At 62.2% G+C, this 16,394-nt stretch overlaps 1 protein-coding gene across 1 annotated transcript in view; it reads right to left on the minus strand.

Moving 5' to 3' along the window:
* SH3TC1 (SH3 domain and tetratricopeptide repeats 1) overlaps window positions 1-1,118 on the minus strand; it is a 34,491-nt gene extending 33,373 nt beyond the window's left edge. The window contains exon 1 of the mRNA XM_054581904.1: window positions 1,044-1,118. The gene's annotated coding sequence lies outside the window, so the exon portion shown is untranslated. The remainder of the gene's footprint in view (window positions 1-1,043) is intronic.
* Between the last annotated feature and the right edge of the window lie 15,276 nt (window positions 1,119-16,394).

Raw genomic sequence — 16,394 nt, forward strand, 5'->3', positions numbered from 1 at the left:
CCGCAGCTGCGCTTGGTTACACTCTGCCCGCGAAGGCGACCGAGGCCACGCCAGCAGAGAGGACCCAGGGCTCTACAGGACAGTGAGGACCGGCGCAGGCCTCCCTGACTGCGGCCTTATTAAAGCGCATGAAATGATGCTCAATCCCCGCTCCGGGTGCGCCGAGTGATCCCAGACCCTGTCCCCGCCCAACCTGGCAGCACCGGCGCGTCAGCTCGCCTTTGCTACTGCGGGGGAGCCGTGCCTGGCCAGTCCAAGGGCAGCTTGCCAACCGGCAGCCATGAAGCCACACGTGTGTCCGCCCTTTCACCAGCGGCCCCGCCTCCGGGAAGTCGCTCTGCAGGTGGCAGGGTGGCGGGGGTGGGGACACTCCTCCCAACAACAGCACCTTGGAAACAACCCAGGTGTCAAATACTTCACGCTCCGCCGCACCCCGCAGAGCGAGCCGCTGTGACAGGGAGTGGGGAGGCTCGCGGAGACGACAGGGAACCATCGCCACGCGGGAGCCAGAGGAGGCAAGCCGCGCAGTGGCCGCGTGTGCGGCCCCCTTCCCTGCTCTCAAGGGGTCAGGACCCCTGGCCCGCGCTGGCCCCGCAGTGGACAACGGTGGGGCCGAGCAGGGGCGGAGGGGCGCTGTCGGGTGGGGACGCTCTCCTGCATGACGCTGTGATGGGGGGTACACGGCACTCCACACTCGTCGAGAAACACTGAACTTGGCAGCACACAGCACATATGAAAATGGGAACACCTTTAGAAGAACAGGGGACCCGCAGGACGGACGCAGAGTGTGGTGACACCGGAAGATTTGACAGAGGCGGGCAGCAGCACACCAGAAGTCAGGAGAGAGCCGACACACTCAATAGAGCCAAATCAGTGAAGTTATTGGTGAAAATGAATAATGTGTCTTTTTTTTTTTTACAGAAAAAACTAAAGAGACTCTGTTGGCCAACCCGACACATTAGCTTGTAGATGTGCGTACACGCATGAGTTAGGATCCTGTATATGCGCAGATATGGTTGTGTGTGTAGGTTAGTAGTACTCACACTTCTACGTCTAGGCTCTGCAGATGAGAGGCCCTCAAATAAAAGACATCAGGTGATGACAGGCACACCCAGGGCACAGAGAGGCTGTGGCTTCTAAGACTGGTCTCCGGCCACCAGAGTCAGGACTCTGGGGCAAACAGCTGATTCTGGGACGAGGCCAGAACATGCACAAGATGAGCCGGCTTGCTGTGCCGGGGAGGCGGGAAGTGAATGGATGGATGGATGGATGGATGGATGGAGAATAGGTGAAGTCCCGCACTGATGGGGTGTCACAGAGACAAAGGAGCGGACTGAAAGAGCTCCCCATGGCCAAGGCTGGAAAGATTTGAGAACAACGCTCATTAGGTTAGGTTACATCCCAAGGTGCAGAGTAAATACCTGCGAGTCTATTTGATCTAAATAAACGATTGGGCAAATAAACCAAGTCCTGTGAGCAGCGCTTGCCCGGGTCTGCACCCATGGGGAGCCAGTTCCCACAGCCCTGTGGGGCAGGCAGGGATGATCCCCAGGCTCCCTGTGCTCATGGGAAAACTGAGGCTCAGAGAGGTGCGGCCTCACCTGGGGCTATGGGGCTGCCCCTCCCCCCCACCGCCAGCCCATGCAAAGCCCACAGCCAGGGGCCCAGACGGGGCTGGGGGGCGGCAAAAGTCCCTCCTTCACCCCTCCAGGCTGGGCCCCCTTGGTGCTCCCCACAGCCCCCACCCCGCTCAAAGGCCACGCTCAGGCCCACCCCCAGGGCAGCAGAGGTGGTTCCCAGGGCTTCTGGGACTTTGGCCCCGGGGGACCTGGCTAGGGGCTAGGGAAGGAGGAGGAGGAATGGAGAACCCTCCCTGTGCGGACCTCCAGGGAGGGGGGAGGGGGAAGCCAGGACCCAGCTGGCCCCATCCCAAGTCTCCTGCTGCTTCGCAGGGTCTCCAGCAGGCCTCTGCCGGCCACGTGTGGACACTGCGCCAGCCCCAGCTCAGCGCTCCTCTCGCGGCCGAACCGCGGGGCGGCACCTCCCCGCCTCACAGCTGCCGTCTTGACAACGTCCAGCTGCACCTGCCGGGCTCTCAACCCCTTTCTCAGAAGTGGGGTCCTCAGGCCAGCCCTTCCTTGGGCACCTGAGCCCTGCCACTCCCTGGCCAGGCCAGTTTTGGGGTGCACCCCACCTGTACCGACAGGTGACCCAGCTTGGGGCTCAGGCGGCAAAGGGGCGGGGACAGCTCCTCGGGGCACGCCCAACCCCGGGATCGAGAACTTACCCTCCCAGGGGGCAGATGCTGCAGAGGAAGGGAGAGAGGCTCCCAGGGTTCCTTCGGAAGGTCCCCAGCGTGCACAGAACCGGGACGGGAAGGTGCACGTTCTCAGCAGGCCTGGCCCTCCCGGCTCCAGTTGGGTGGCCTGAGCAGCCGGCGGGGTCATTGGCTGCGCCCAGGCCGACCCGCCCCACCAGGAAGGGGCCAAGTCTCCTCAGCGACCTTTCTCCTCCTTATCTCCGGCCATCAGCCCCGGGGAAGTGTGAGCCTTCCCAGCCAGCATTCCCCAGCAGGGCGGGGAGAGGCAGCCGGGGGCTGGCTGGGAACAGGGGCCGGGCCCTCAGGGCCAGCTGGTGGGGCTGCGGATTGGCCACCCGTGGGTACAGGTGCCACACCCCAGTCACAGGCCTCAGAGAGGAGGGGCGCTGGGCCCTCGGACAGCCGCGAGGCCCCCCAGCTGGCCGAGGAGTGCCCCCGCTGCCTCGCCAGACAGCTTCCGCAGCTGGGCCTGCGGGGCAGCTGGCTGGAGTCCGTCTGGGCACTGGACCCCGCGTGACGCCCGCGGTGGGTCACACACGTGCGCCGGTCTCTGCCTGACGCCCAGAGAGACTGGTTCCTAAACTCGCTCACAGTGGGTCACCCAGCGTGTCCTTAAAGTGACAGGGCCCAGAAATCTGGACTTTTAACACGTCCCCAAGGAGTTCCTGTCATCCTGTCAGAAGACCGCCCCCACACCGGGGGCTGGCCCTGCTGCAGCCCGGCAGGGCCTTTCGCGTGTAAGGCAGGGACCCCAGGTGCCTGACTCTGCAGGAAAAGCATGGAGGCAGGAGTCCAGGTGAAGGCAAGAGAGTAAGGCCACTAAAGCTCGGGACAGCGTGGGGAAGGGAGGGACCGGAGACGGGACCAGGCGAGCCGGGGACGGGCTGCCGCTGGCCAGCGGTCCGGTCGGGACCCTTAGAGCTTAGGAGAGAAGCAGCAGAGTACACGCCCGGGGGCGGGGCGGGGGGGGGGGCTCAGAGGAGAGCTGCCGGTGCTTTGTCCTGAGGGTTTTATCTGTTTCCCCTAGGCGGGAAGGGGGGGGGGCGGGGGCGGGGTCCCAGGGAGGGTCGCAGCCGGACATTCACACGCTTTCCGGTGCGCCGTTCCACGCGCTGACGTGGTAAAACGGGCGGATAGGAGTTTGGGGCCGTTCTTGGTTCATGTGACTTTTGTCTTGGTTTGTCTGGCTCTGTCCCCCTGACTCAGGTGATTTAAGCCGCCTGCTCTCAGGCACCTTCAGGGAGGGCGGGGCCTTGCGGTTTAGTACCGGCCGCCACTGCTGGGCCGTCCCCAGCCCCTGATCCCACCCCCCTCGGCCATTCGCCTCAGATCCTGCGCTCCACGTGCCAGGGACCTTCTCTAGTTTCTTACCGACCTGCCCCGACCAGCCAGGTCTGAGCGCCCCGGCCCCACAGGGCTGCTCCACTGACTAGGCACACGGGTGGGCAGAGGCACCTGGGGCCTGGGACCAGCGCTGCCCCCCGGCCCCTCCAAAGACCCCTGACCACCCGGGCGGGCCCACTGCCCCCGCTGGCTGTGTGACTTCAGGCGAGCCTCTCGGCCTCTCTGTGCCTCCCTTCCCTGCCTTTGAAATGTAAGGACAGCAGATATTTGGCAGATCTCATCGGTGTGTGCGAGGAATGAAGGACATAAGTGCTGACGGAGGGCTCCAAACAGTGCCCCTCACACACGTGTGTACACGCATGCGCACACATACATACATGAGCACAACACATTCCTCCCCCCCCCCCCCGATGTGTGGTTTAATCAGGCGCCCCAGAGATCCGGCTCTGGGACGTGAGAAGTGGCGTGGCCGCAGGGGCAAGAGCTGGCAGGAGCTGCGCGTTCAGTCCCTGCCTGTGTGGGTGGACGGACGGATGGATGAGCAAAGGGCAACGCATCTGATGTTTTTCTTTGCTTGTAATTATGACGATGCCTCTCCATGGCCCCGAGGGCGGGGGCCAGACCGGGGCTGGCTGTCACCGTCCCCGACACTGTCCCTCCAGTCCAGAGACCTTGGCATGCTTTTCATGAGTGCTCACCGCCCGCCCGGGCGTGGCGCCGTGCCAGGACGGATTCCTGGGCCACCAATCAGCAGCTGGAAGGCCCCTGAGTTCATTGTCAACAGCTGAGAGTGTGGCACTTTCCCAGAAAAGCCAGATACCTGGCTGTTCCGGAAAGTCCAGGAAGCCTGGCCCTGCGGGCGGCCTCCCCACCCTGCCCACTCGGCGGGCACAGAGGTCTGCTGCCCCTTCATGGGGGGGGTGGGGGGCGGTGAGCTCCCCGACGCCCACGGCCACACCAGTGGCTCCACCGGTTCACTAGCGGGTGTGCTGCGGGGCTGGGCTATGACCCTGCCTCCCGGGGCCCAGTGGGGCCTGGTGGGGGCCCAGCTGCCAAGCCCTGGGGCCCCGGGATTCCTGGAGGCCGCCCAGCTCTTGGCTGAGCAGCGGCCGCCACCCAGTCACCAGGGGAGTGGGCTGGTCACCTGGCCGGGGAGGCCAGGCTGGGGCCTTGGAGCTGGGGAGGCCCTGGGCCTCCTCCCCGGGGGGCTGCCCCCAGGCTGCAGGCCTCTGGGGGACCGGGCTCCTTGTTCAGGCTCCCCCTGGGCCCTTTGGTTTCGAGGGCTTCAACCACCCGGCCAGGTCTGCGCCGTGACCTCGTTGCCGGGTGTGGGGCCCTAGGCCCTGAGGAGCCAGCAGCAGGGACAGAAGCCAACCTGGGAGGTCCCCAGTCTGCATCCGCTGTGGGATTTCCATCCTCCGCACCCCCTGCTGAGTCTTTGGGGCTGGAGGTTCGTCCTCTCGCAGGGCTGAGCCGGAAGAAATGTCCGAACAGTAGAGGATTTGAAGCGAACAGACAATTGCTGGGAAGCAGGCCCTCAAACGGATAGAGAGAATTCTCCGAAAACTGGCCGTTTTACCGCTCATTTTATACACCAGAGTCAAAGGAGAAGACGTAAGGGGTTACACGAACCTCATTATTGGTGATAGATCAGGGGGGCGGGAGGAAGCAAAGCAGGGGAACCTCTGTGACGGGGTAAGAAATAAAACGGAGAGACACATACCTCTTTTACACGGGGGGAGGGGCACAGGGTCGTCAACGTGAACACTTACAGCGCGTAGACACGGTATGGGGGGGCCAAGGCGACAGCGAGGGGCTCCGGCGGCCTCTGCTCGGGCGGCAGGCTGTGCCCGGAGGGGTCTGGGCAAAGGGATCGCCCTGACATTCCAGGGGTCTGGCGTCGCGGACGCGAGAAGACGTCAGCCTCCGTCTGGGTGAAGGCCGGCCTTTGCTGGGGGAGCTGCCGGCCCAGGCCACGAGTCCCCGCCACAACATGTGTTCAGGGAAGTTTTCGTTTCAGCCCTGGTCACGTGGTTTGATCCCTTATCAGGGCACGTGCCTGGGTGGTCGGTTTGATCCCCAGTTGGGGGTGCGTATGCGAGGTGACTGATCTATGATTCTCTTTCTCTCTCCCTCCCTTACTCTCTAAAATCAATAAATGTTGCTCTGACCAGTGTGGCTCAGGTGGTTGTGCGTCATACCGCAAAGTGAAAGGTCACCAATTCGATTCCCCATCAGGACACGTCATGTGTCTGCGTTGCGGGTTTGGTCCCTGGCTGGGACACATACAAGAAGCAAACAATGATGTCTCTTTCCCTTTCTTCCTTCCTTTCCTTGCCTTTAAATATAAATAAATAAAACCTTTTCTAAAAATAAAATCAATAAATACATATCCCCGGGTGAGGATTTTTTAAGAAACGTTTTATTTCAGACCACCCTATGTGGCTAGTTTAGGTCTCTGAGTTTGTAGGACCCACTGTGCAGGCCTCCCCTGAGTTGGCAGGTTTCGTTTGTGGCCCCTTTCTCGTCCCTAAGCGTGCTCTTGCTGTGGAAGATGAGATGTCTATGTCTTCTTGCCTTGGGGACTGGCGCTGTGGAGCCCAGAATTCACTTCAAAACAAACAAATCACCTAACCCCAAGCTTATTTTCTTTATCCTTTTAAAGACCCTTTCAGAAATCTTGGGTAAAAAGAATAAAGACAAGAGCACCTCTCTTCCTCCGGTTGTGACCCCTGCTCCAAGACCGGGCTTCATTGATGGGGACTCTTTTTCCAGGAGAGTTTCCCGCCCATGCAGGAGCCAGGGTGAGTGACGCAGCGAAGGGGACGGTGGCCCTGAGGGACCCGCGGGAACGCGCTGAGAGAAGCCGGCCCAGAAGCGAGGGGGTCCTAGAAGAGGCACGTGGGTCGCCAGGCCCAGACCCGCTCTGCGCTCAGTGGACGGGCTTGGTCCTGGAGCCACGGCCAGAGGAGACAAAAGGGGCCAAAAGAAGGCTGTGACCGGCCGGCCAGGCAGGGACAGGCGCGACCCCATTGGCAGCTTTACGTATGAAAAGGAGGTTGGGCTACATCCCAAGGCCACAAGGACTGGAACGTGATTCTGACTCGGTCCCAGGCTGTCCTCGGTCCCCAGGCGCCGGGCCGCCCTCCCGGGGGCAGGAGGAGGGTCAGGACAAGGGCTGCTGCTGGTGGCAGAACAAGCGGTGGCTCTGTGACAATACTCGCCACTGTTCTCCGAGGCCGGGGGAAGGGGCTTCACAGCGTCGCGGAGGACGGCAGCCCATTTTTGCCTTTGAAAATGCTCTTCGGCAGAAAACAGTCGGGCAGAAGGGTATGAACCGTCTGCCGTGGTCACCGGCTGCGCGGGCAGGGGCCTAAGTGCCCACTGTGCCTCCCGTGTTTTCTGTGTGCGTCACGTTGCTCATCAGAAGGTGGTTCTTTCTTTTTTTTTTAAATCATGTTTATTCTATTACTGTTGTCTCAGTTTTTCCCCCTTTGCCCCCTCCCCCCCTCCCCCCCACCCCCCGCTCCCACAGTCCATTCCCACGCTGTTGTCCGTGTCCATGGGTCGTTCATACATGTTCTTTGTCTTGTCCCTTCCCTTCTTTCCGCCATTGTCCTCCTTCCCCGTCCCCTCTGGTCACGTTCGGTCTGCTCCGTGTTTCCATGCCTGTGGTTTATTCTGTGTGTTAGTTTATTTTGTTGAATGGACTCCACTTACTGGTGAGATCATATGGTATTTTTCTTTCACCGACTGGCTTATTTCACTTAGCATAATACTCTCCAGTTCAATCCATGTTGTCACAAAAGGTAGGAGTTCTTTCTTTCTTTCTTTTAAATGCAGATTGATTTTATTTATTTTTTAAATGTCAAGATCCGTTTTAAAATATTAAAAATTTTAAATCCATTATAAAGTCTCAGCAATTAAAACAACATGACACCGGCAGAGAAATAATCAAATAGATCCGTGAAATAAGATGAGTGTTCTTGAAACAAATGTATAAATCTAACAATGTAATATATATGATTAAATTGGTATTTCAAATCAATGGGGGAAAATAAGGCTTATTCAACAAATAAGGTGCCTGAACCACTATTACTTGAAATACAACAAATATAGAGCCCTATTTCACACATCATACAAAAAATATTCAGGTGAGTTGAAAATCAATATGTAAAATCTAAGGAGTTTTAGGAGAAAATACAAAATAATATTTTTCTTACCCTGAAGTAAAATATTCAATCCCAGAAACTATACAGTAAAATATTGACACTGTGACTATACTAAACATTTAAGGCTCTATAGTAATATACATATAAAAAAAAGTTAAAGAACAAGTAACAGAAGAAGGTGGTTCTTTCTGTAAAAAATGTGATTAGTCCGATGACCCGCCGGTGGGGGCAAGGTTTCCGCCCCACTCCTCCGCTTGCCATTTGCTAGGGTGTGTTCACCGGTCCCTCGTGTGCCTGCCCCGAAGCCCCATTGTGAGCGGCCCCAGGAGCCCGGGCTCAGTGGCAGTTCCCTGTTAGGGTGACCTTGAGCAAGCCCCTCGCTTCTGGGCCCCGGGTCCCCTGTGCCCGCCGGGCTCAGTCCAGTCCTGGAGGAGCGGCTCCCGCCCAGCACTGCCCTCTAGTGGGGAGCGGGAAGGTTGGCTGCCACGCGCTCTAGGACTGTGTGGGTGAGACCCCTGTGGGCGACCTCAGGGGAAGCGCCTAGGGGACACGCTCCCAGAATCTCCCCTCCACAGAGGAGGGGGTGCGGCTTTCCCAGGGAGCGGTGCTCTGGTTCCCCTGCCCTCCTCACTTGCTAGATCCTTGATTCTTAATCACAAAGCAGTGCTGCCTACAAAACAATGTCCAGCCTCAGAAAAGTCTTCAGAGCTTATTTGAACCAAACCAGCGACAGCCGCCAGGAATCAAGATCTCAGCAGTTTGAGGAGACGCTCTGGAGATGGCGATTTTGCAGTTTCTTTTAACCACTTGGATCAGAGGAGGAGACGTAAGGGGTCACGTGAAATCCATGGGTGGTAGGTGATGGGGTGGCAGAGAGCAGGGCAGGGAAGCCTCTGAGGTTAGAGAGTCAGCCGGACAGAGACGCCCGGGCTTCTTCCGCATGGGCGGGCACTGGACAGGCACCGCGTGCAGAGCCCGGGAGGCGGGGCAGCAAGATGTGCCTTCGCAGGCCGGGCCGGACGGCTCTGGCACTGCAACGGCATGTTATCTCAGGCGCATGAGGCGACCGAGAAGGGCGCAGGTATGTCCTCCGAGGTGCACGATGACTGCCACAATTCCAGAGGCAAAGCCTGCCATTTGTCAAGGAAGCTGCAGGCCTGCACGGGGCTGCTCACCACGCCCCGCCTCTGGGCAGGGACTTCGGTGCCCAGGCCATCCCGTGCGGCTACTGCGGTCTCTGGGTTTGCAGGGCGCACCGTGTGGTTCTTCCCCGAGCTTGCTAGGTTTAGGGTGTGGCCCCTTTTTCGTCCGCAGCGTTAGTCCTTTAATGAGGTCCCTTGTCCCTGAGACCAGGTGCTGTTTGTTCACCGTCAGGGCACGTTGGGGCCGCGGCGGGGACGGAGAAGCGGCGGGCAGGCCTCTCAGGCGCTGCTCACAGGCGGTCGTCCTGGAAGCCGGTCCAGCACCCCTCCCAGCCGGGGTGCGTGCGGAGAGTCCGCTTCCCCGCTGCGCGAGGCTCAGGACAGGAGCTGGTCTCGCTGCCTCTGGGCCCCCTGCTGGGTGTGTCCCCACACTGCCACGCGTAAGTGGGGATGCAGAAAACGGGAGTCCCGTGGCTGGGGGAGCCCGGCGGATCCCGGCGCTCTGGGGCCCGTTCCCTTCTCCCCGGCCGGGGCCCCTCGGTCCGAGTTCTCCTCCCAGGCTCTTGTGGGAGGCGAACCTGAGATGAACCGTGAGCCCCAACAAGGTAGGCTCAGCCCTAAGCCCGGGACCTGTGACGTGGCCTTATTTGGGAATAGGGCCTTTTTCGTTAATATGAGGTCCTGCGGGATGCGGGCGGGCCCTCATCCCAGGATGTGTGTCCTTACAAGAAGGGGGCATCACTGTATTTTCCCGTGGGTGAGGTGCACCCACGTTTTTGGCCCAAACTTTCAGGAAAAACCAATCTTTCATCTTATGGTATATAGATACGGAATTAGTACTGCCCATGTATAGTGTGCGTCCTTATTTTTCCCTCAAAAATTGGGGCACATAAGTGTACATTATACACGGCAAAATTCGGCAACACAGGACAGAAAGCGGTGTGAAGACAGGGCCGAGATCGGGGTGACGCGGCCACAGCCCAGGAACGCCGGGAGGCCCCTGAAGCTGGCGAGAGAGGAAGAACCTTCCCCCAGAGCCACCGGGGACCAACGTCCCCCAAAACCTTGACTTCAGGCGTCTGGCCCCCAGGACAGCGAGAGGACAAATTTCCGCAGTTTGGTTCCACAGCCCCAGGAGACCGGTCCACGTCACGCTGTCGTTACTGCGGAGCATCCCCCGGAACCGGCCGCGTCTCTCGCCCCCAGCCCGGGGCCTGGGGGAGCAGGCGCTGCTTTGAGTCTGCTCCCCCCCGCCCCGCTCCTCCCCCTTGGTCCTGACCCTCCTGGCCCATCCCTGCTGCACAGGCACTCGGTCCCTGACGAGGACGGCTCTCTGAGCAGCAGCTAGATGACCCAGTCTTGCCCAGTGCGAGTCACTTCCAGCATCGGGCCTGTACATTCTGTCTGCTTCACTTCGTCACTTGTAAGGAAACCCCGTGCGATTTCTGTGACAACCAAACGTCGCCAAGCCCTCCAAGCCCACAGGGCTAACCGGGCGGTTGGAAAGATGGCACGGACTCGGCCACTGCAGACAACCGACGGGCGGCCGCCCCACGCCGGCGCGTGCCCGGTCCTCACCTGCCCGCAGAGTCCCGGGCAGCCGCGGACGTGCGCGGGTGGCGAGCTTGGGCCCGAAACAGCTGTGTCACCCTGGTGTGTGGCCCTGCGCGCGTGAGAGCAGGCCTCTGAGATGTGAGTCACATGTTATTTTTGCTCCTGGTTTCGCGTGGCATGGTTTAAATTATTGAGTGGTTGGAAAGATCCCACAATGAAATCATATTTCATTTGGTTCTCCCTTTGGCTGTGAAGTAAATCCATTTCTGGGCTGTCTTTGGAGGTGAAGAAAGGACTGCGGAGAAACCTGCAGTTTGGCCAGAGAAAGCCCGGAGCTGTCACCCAGGGCCCCGCGGCGCTGCCGGCTTTCCGCAGCCGCCGCGCACCTGCAGCGGCAAGCTCTCTGCACAACCGGGCTCTCGGGGTGGCACCTGTCTAGGCCCGGCCCGGGCAGCCCGGCCACACCGGCCCTCCGCAGTAGCAGCTGCCTGCCAGAGGCTCCGCGGGCCCAGAGCGGCGCCAGGAGTGCCGGGAAGGGGCTCCGGGGGCCTGACCTCCTCCCTCTGGTTTGCCGGCTGAGGGGCGCGCTGGGCACACGCTGACCCACGGTTCACCGGCTACTCCCTCCGCGCTGAAGACTCCCGCGTGTGCTGGAGACCCAGGGTGCGCCGGCGGCCTCATCATGAGAGGAACCCAGCCCCACCTGGGGGCCTGGCGTCTGCTGAGGGAGCCAAGCAGGGGGTGATTGACAAAACTATGGCGTGATGTGGCCGTGACAGCCAGGCTTTGGGAGCAAAGGTGGCCCGTGGCTTGGCTGGGGGGCGGGGGCCTCTCCGGCTGGGGGCCCCGCAGCAAGGTTCAGAGGGCGAGACTGAGCCCTCCCGGTGGGTGAGGGGTGAGGGTGGGCATTCCCAGGAGCCCCGGGGCAGAGAGAGGGCAGGGGTCGGGTCCCGTGGGTCAGGCTCCTCTGGGCGGAGCTCCTCGCCCTGGACCGAGGCCTCCCAACCTGCCACCGGGCTCCCCAGCACCTCCGGAGGTGACGACCGTCCGGGAGGGGCCACAAGCTCCGTCTTCAGAACCGCCTGGGTGCCCGTCCCGGCAGCTCCCCTTGGCAAGAGTTCGCGGGTGAGCAAAGGCCTCAGTAAATTGGGAGGAAGAGGACAGCAATGGTGACGATGACGATGGCGGTGATGACGATGGAGGTCCTCGGGCGCAGGCCGGTCCCGGGGCACAGCAGCGCGGCCCGCGCCCTAGGGGTCCTCCCCGGGTGCCGTTTCGTACTTACCCTCGGCTCCCTCCGCGCGAGCGTGAGCCTGGCCCCGCGGGGGTTCAGACCAAACTCCCGCTCCCAGGCTCCTCTGCCTCTGGTAGGCAGCTCCCAGCCCACGGTCCCGGCCCCGGCCCTCCCAGGGCGCCTGCCCCGGCCTCAGGGAGCCGACGTGAGGGCCCACCCGAGCCGCCGCTGGGTGGGGAAGCCGCCCTGTGGCCGCTCCACACTCATCCGCTGCTCTTCCCACGACCTTCAAGCCTCCCAGAGGGCAGCAAACAGCTTCAGGGCACGTGGCCCTCATTGTGAAGCGATCTGCCAGCCCGCAGAGCAGTGACAGGTGCCTGTGCTTGTCACGGGGGGGACGTTTGTCACAGAAAGAAGAGCCTCTGCCCACAGGTCACGGGACCCGTTTCCGAGGGAGCCCAGCACGGCCCGGGCAGGAGGCTGTTCCGCAAAACACACCGTGAGCCGTGGTGTTTTCAGGCGATGCCGGTGGTTTTATATACTTAAAGATGTTTCCGAAAGCATACATGCATCTGCAGGTATTGTTTTTGTGTTTTATGATCACCTTTGAGTTCCTAGAAATGGACCCCAGCATTACCAGCTGGCGCCTGCAGAGAAACAGAATTTCGGTGAGGAGGGCTTCCCCGGGGCTCCCAGTGGGCCCGGGGTCTGTGGTGGACTCCCTGCAACCTGCTCCCACCGTCCCAGGGACAGGGCGCGGTCCGCTGGGAAGAGGAGGGAGGGCGGAGCTCTGGCATCCTCTCCAGCTTCCTGCGGGCAGTGGGCAGGCGCCCCGGCGAGCCCGGGCCCGGGTTAGAACAAGCAGGGCGCGGATCCACACATCGTGGGGAGGGGGAAGGCCACCCCCAGCCCCTCCTAATCCCCACGGTGAGCGGTGGGCGTGGCCAAAGCAGCAGCAGGCCGAGTGCTGGGGCCTATCGGGGTCCGTCCCCAAGGGGCCAGTGCTGCCGGCCGGGGGGTCCCTCGAGGGGACCCAGTCCACCCCTCTGCGCTCCCCCGAGTGCATCTCCAAGCCCGTAGGGTACAAGGCCAGAGCCCTGCTTCAGGGTCGTGGGAAGGACTAAATCAAATGAAACATGTCCGTCACCCTTAGAGGGGAAAGAGAGCCACCCGCCTGGGAGGCTTGAAAGGGCTCCCAGTGAAATGAGGGAGGGGGAACCCCTGGGGAATGTTCCACGGGCACTTGAGGCGGAAGGGGAAGGGCTGGTCCTACCCTGCCTTCCTGGGGCGACCGCGGTCTTGCAGGGCACCCTTCTGTCTGCGGGAGGGCGGGCTGGGCAGGAGGAGAGGGAGCGGGCAGGCGAGGGAAGCTCCCGCTGCCCGTGTCCCCTCCGGCATCTGTACCCACCGAGGCGCCGCTTCCTCTATGTGCACTTTTAATAAAGGTTGAAAGGATCGCGGCTGGACTGTTAGACTGGCTGGGTCTCCAGCGTCAGGGAGCCGCTCGAAGGCCCTCCGGCACCCCGCCCCCCGCCAGGGCCTGCTGAAGAGCTGGGGGCAGCGCTTTCTGCAGTGAATCATGTGACCTGTGAGACAGATTCTTGTCTGTTATCTTCAGGAGGACAGCGCCCAGTGCACTGAGGGTGTTCAGCCCGTGGTGCATGGATGGAGAGACGGGTGAGAAGAAGCTCCATCTCCAAGGACCGGCGATGGCACCTGCGGCTCCCTGGTCTGTTTCCATAACAATAATTACATCATTTATTGAGCCTGGCCTTTTGCCAGGCATTTGGAAGCATTTTACTTTTATTGCTCATTTATCCTGCTAACCACCCCATGGGACAGGTACTGTGGTTTGAAGAATAAGGAAACTGAGGCGCAGAGAGGACAAGCAAGTCATCCGAGGTCACACCCGGGATAAGAAGCCAACCAACCAACCCAGCAGGCAGGGGGAGGACAGGGAGAGGCCGCCACCACCAGGCTCACCTGGCTAGGGAGCCAGCTGAGCTAAGGCAGAGGGGTGCCAGGCCCCGCCCTTGCCACTAACCTGCTGGGTGACTCTGGGCAGGGCCTCCTTGGGCCTCCTTCGGTGTGCCCTTGTGAAAGAATATGCTGGAACTGCGTGATCCTGAGGTCCCTCCGGGTTGAGAGCTGCTGGGACTCCCCGCCCAACTCCGCTGGACGCAGGCTGCTCAGAGAGGCAGGGCGGGCTCCCTAGGGAGGCCCGAGGGGCTGAGCTCCGGGTCCAGCCAGCAAATGGGCCACCATATCTGCCCTCTGCCTTGCAGGGACTGAGGAGTGAGTGCCCGTCCACACCTGGGTGCCTTCCTTGGCCATCGGCGTGGTGGTGTCTCCCCGCTGCCGTTGCCAGGCTGTGTGGGGAACCATCTGCGGCCGGGGGCTCACAGGAGCCTTTGCAGACACGGGGCGGGGGGATGGTCCTGTCAGGGAGGAAGCAGGGCTGTTGGGGAGGCGGATGGGGAGCTGCTCAGAGAGGGTGAAGCGTGGCAGAGGTGCACCACCCTCTCCCCTCCCCTCCACGCTTCTCTCCCTTCAGTCAGCAGGTGTTCGTGGAGGGCCCCCCACGTACCAGGAGCAGCGCCAGGCACCGAGGATAACAGTAAGAACAGCATGACATCAAAGACGTTTACTGATCTCAACTCACGCTGGGTCACAGCAGACGTCAGCGCACACCACTCTGAGAACTATCCTAAACGGGGTGGGGGCGGCGACGGCCATCAGGTCCCACGATGAGCACCCAGGCACGGAGCTGGGTGCCTCGCACGAGCAGCTGGAGAAGACAGGCTCCCCACAGGCGGTCAGGCCCCAGGTGCTCCGCCAGGACCAGCGGTACAGGTGTGATGCTCTCAGCCAGCGAAGGACCCTTCACTCAGCCTCTGCTCAGATGGGGCCCTGGCGCCTGGGGGGAAGGGACTTGCCGAAGGCTGCCCGGCAGAGAGGGGGAGCCGCATCAGGAGCAGGTCACCTGACCCCTTCCAGGACTCCTTCTGTCTCTTCATACGTGTGTTCTGGGCACAAGGCCCCGGTGGGCGGGCGGGCCTGGGAGCCCCGCAGCTGCCAGCCAGCCCAGCCACCCAGCGGGCCTCACGCGTTTCCAGAATGTGTGGGCCGGGGGCCAACTGGCCTTGACCATGACCATGGCTGCTCCTGCAGGACTTCAGCTCCCCCCAGGAGCCATGGGGGCTGGAGAAGAATATCTCCCTCTGCCTCAGTATCCCATTCAGAGTCCACAGTTTCTGTGCCCAGCCCTCCAGCCTGTGTTGACAGCATCTCCAAGCATCCCTGGTCCCCTCCCCAGCAGGGCCGCGTCCCGGAGATTGTGCCCCTTAAATGCTGGTCCAGCCCAGGCCTTCTGCGCCCCCTGCAGCCCCTTGTCGTTAGTACAGGCAGCAGTGGGGTCCACCTGCTCCCACCCGGGGGTGGGAAGTGCTTTCCCTCTCCTCTACCCGCGCCCTGTGCCGGGGGCCTGACGTCACAGAGGACAATCGGTCATGGGGGCGGGGGGAGGGTTGGGCCGGTCCTGGGGGCGGGGGTGAGGGACGCGCCTCTTCCCGGGCGCCTTCCCAGGCAGACCGGGGCCCCGCTGCAGGCACCTGGGGTGCGCGGCCCTAGACCTGGAGTTAGGAGCTCTGGCCTCCTGGAGCCTCGCCATGGGGAAGTGGGTAAATCCTCCTGTGCCCTGCGGCCGCCTCAGTTTCCCCCCTGCAAACAGGGGAAGGAGAGGGTTGGCCCAGAAGATGTTCAAGGACCCATGCAGCTCCACGACTCAACAAGAGCTGCGCCAAGTTCGCTTTTCCCTCGGGCGTCCTCCTCGGCACTCCCGGGGTGTCAAGAGCTGGCGCCAGCCAGGACGCCAGCCCGGCCACCAGCCAGGCCGCGGTGACAGCTCCGCAGAGACCTACGAGCGGCTGCGGGAGGCCTCAGCGGCATCTCCTGTTAGCGCATGCGCGGAACGTGCGGCCTGCCGGGACTTGTAGTCCGTCGGTGCGGCGACTGGAGCGTGAAGGCGGAATAGCGGGGGCGCGGCGCCTACACTTCCCAGGGTGCGCCCTGCAGCGGCGAGGCGGGGGCGGGGAGGGGCGGGGCCGCCGGGGGGCGGGGCCGGAGGGCGGGGCCGGAGGGCGGTGCTGGCGAGCCGAGGGGCTGCGGCGGCTCTGCGGGCAGGCGCGGCTGTGAGCGGAGCCGCTGACCCGCGGACGGGTGTAGCGTCGCGCGGCCAGGCGCTGCACCTGCGGGCAGGAGGGTCGGGCTGCAGCAGCGGCGGGACCGCCCGACCCCGAGCTGCTGCTGAGATGAGTGCAGGTGAGTGTGGGGATCGCGGACCGGCATATTCCCGAGCTGGGTCGCGGCGCAGCAAAGGCTGGGGGAGCTGCACCTGCTACAGAGGGGAAATCGCCCCGCGGCTCCTCCCAACTTTTGCTCCAGGGTCTTGCTGTCCCTAGGGTCCGGCGCGCAACACCCTGGCCCCCAGTCCCGGGCACGTAGCTCTGCTGCGCGGGCTGGACCCCCTTGCCGGCGCACCGGCTGGGGTGGCTGCGCTTGGCCGTCTGGAAGGCGCCACTCCTCTGCTCTCACTGGGGCCCGGGGGCGCCGCAGGCTGCAGGAGGCGG

Source organism: Pteronotus mesoamericanus, unplaced genomic scaffold, assembly GCF_021234165.1.
Source record: "Pteronotus mesoamericanus isolate MK-2021 breed Mesoamerican mustached bat unplaced genomic scaffold, CSHL_Meso_final contig_68, whole genome shotgun sequence".
NCBI lineage: Eukaryota > Metazoa > Chordata > Mammalia > Chiroptera > Mormoopidae > Pteronotus > Pteronotus mesoamericanus.